At 50.0% G+C, this 2,500-nt stretch overlaps 1 non-coding gene across 1 annotated transcript; it reads left to right on the plus strand.

The window, feature by feature from the left end:
- Positions 1-1,799: 1,799 nt before the first annotated feature.
- LOC143350857 (5.8S ribosomal RNA) lies at positions 1,800-1,954 on the plus strand. The gene has a single exon (XR_013081303.1). It is a non-coding gene; the product is annotated as a 5.8S ribosomal RNA (ribosomal RNA).
- Positions 1,955-2,500: the final 546 nt, after the last annotated feature.

A 2,500-nucleotide genomic window follows, 5' to 3' on the forward strand; every position in this document is an offset into this window, starting at 1 on the left:
TGAGGCGAATAATCGCAAACGACGACGCGTCGATTGTGCGGCCATCGTTGCTCGCGCGACTAACGACGATCAGCCGAGACGGCTGTAGTTTATCGCATCGATTTCATCGAGCAACCGATGGACGCTGCCGCGTTCGTTCGTAAATGAATGTTATACATACTCACGGATAGCCTGAGGCGAATGATCGCAAACGACGACGCGTCGATTTTGCGGCCATCGTTGCTCGCGCGACTAACGACGACCAGCCGAAACGGCTGTAGTTTATCGCATCGATTTCATCGAGCAACCGATGGACGCTGCCGCGTTCGTTCGTAAATGAATATTATACATACTCACGGATAGCCTGAGGCGAATGATCGCAAACGACGACGCGTCGATTTTGCGGCCATCGTTGCTCGCGCGACTAACGACGACCAGCCGAGAAGGCTGTAGTTTATCGCATCGATTTCATCGAGCAACCGATGGGCGCTGCCGCGTTCGTTCGTATATGAATATTATACATACTCACGGATAGCCAGAGGCGAATAATCGCAAACGACGACGCGTCGATTTTGCGGCCATCGTTGCTCGCGCGACTAACGACGACCAGCCGAGACGGCTGTAGTTTATCGCATCGATTTCATCGAGCAACCGGTGGACGCTGCCGCGTTCGTTCGTAAATGAATAATATACATACTCATGGCTAACTTGAGGCGAATAATCGCAAACGACGACGCGTCGATTTTGCGGCCATCGTTGCTCGCGCGACTAACGACGACCAGCCGAAACGGCTGTAGTTTATCGCATCGATTTCATCGAGCAACCGATGGACGCTGCCGCGTTCGTTCGTAAATGAATAATATACATACTCATGGCTAACTTGAGGCGAATAATCGCAAACGACGACGCGTCGATTTTGCGGCCATCGTTGCTCGCGCGACTAACGACGACCAGCCGAAACGGCTGTAGTTTATCGCATCGATTTCATCGAGCAACCGATGGACGCTGCCGCGTTCGTTCGTAAATGAATAATATACATACTCATGGCTAACTTGAGGCGAATAATCGCAAACGACGACGCGTCGATTTTGCGGCCATCGTTGCTCGCGCGACTAACGACGACCAGCCGAAACGGCTGTAGTTTATCGCATCGATTTCATCGAGCAACCGATGGACGCTGCCGCGTTCGTTCGTAAATGAATGTTATACATACTCATGGCTAACTTGAGGCGAATAATCGCAAACGACGACGCGTCGATTTTGCGGCCATCGTTGCTCGCGCGACTAACGACGACCAGCCGAGACGGCTGTAGTTTATCGCATCGATTTCATCGAGCAACCGATGGACGCTGCCGCGTTCGTTCGTAAATGAATAATATACATACTCATGGCTAACGTGAGGCGAATAATCGCAAACGACGACGCGTCGATTGTGCGGCCATCCGTTGCTCGCGCGACTAACGACGACCAGCCGAGAAGGCTGTAGTTTATCGCATCGATTTCATCGAGCAACCGATGGGCGCTGCCGCGTGCGTTCGCCCGATTGCGCGTGAAGTTACTGTTCGGAACCAAGAATATACGGGTGTATTATACCCGTTTGGTCGCAGCCACGCGCAAAGGCTTTTGAATGTACTGTACGCCCGGCCGTCGAACGATGGTTTTCCGTCATTCAGGAAACAAAAAGAAACTTTTGTCGTCGATATGGCGCGTTCAATCCTCCGTCGATACGCTGGTCGGAGGTGCGAACATCGAATATTTTTAAAGCAAAGAACAAGGAGCATTTTTAAATACAAAGAAAAAAATTGTAAATTGTATATGATTACCCTGAACGGTGGATCACTTGGCTCGTGGGTCGATGAAGAACGCAGCTAATTGCGCGTCAACGTGTGAACTGCAGGACACATGAACATCGACATTTCGAACGCACATTGCGGTCCACGGATAAAATTCCTGGACCACGCCTGGCTGAGGGTCGTTCACTTGTCCTAAAACTGCTTGCGTTGTTCTCAGATTCCCTAACCCCGCCGTCGTTTACCTCTCCTTTCGGGGAGATGGCGAAGAACGTTTCGGAGCCGGGTCGATGAAGAGAAAGGTATCAACGTACGAGCGAGAATTTGGGTATTTCGTTGGCGTTTGTCGCTGGACGTACGAAAAAGAATAAATATTATATATTATTGGCAAGTTTGCGCACCCCTTGCGTGGTGAGGCAGAGATCAGTCTGGACTCGCGCGAGTGTTTTACGGCGTCGTGCGTCGTGTTGTCTGGAGTATCATCACGACCGCCCGTTAAAGCACCGCTCCTACGATTTCTGACTTTGACGGCACTAAAAACCACCGTGGGGCGCAAATCGCGTTTCGTACAAATCTAATGATTACCGGCGCTCCCGACGTTGCCCGAAGTTAATAATTTATGCAAAGGAAAGAGAAAATAAAGCGTATACTAGTTTTGGAGCATAACAAAAAGGACACTGGAAAGAAATTTGATCAAACACTGATAATTATGATATGTAATATATGCCCTA

The sequence above is a fragment of the Colletes latitarsis genome, unplaced genomic scaffold (genome assembly GCF_051014445.1).
Source record: "Colletes latitarsis isolate SP2378_abdomen unplaced genomic scaffold, iyColLati1 scaffold0042, whole genome shotgun sequence".
Classification (NCBI taxonomy): domain Eukaryota; kingdom Metazoa; phylum Arthropoda; class Insecta; order Hymenoptera; family Colletidae; genus Colletes; species Colletes latitarsis.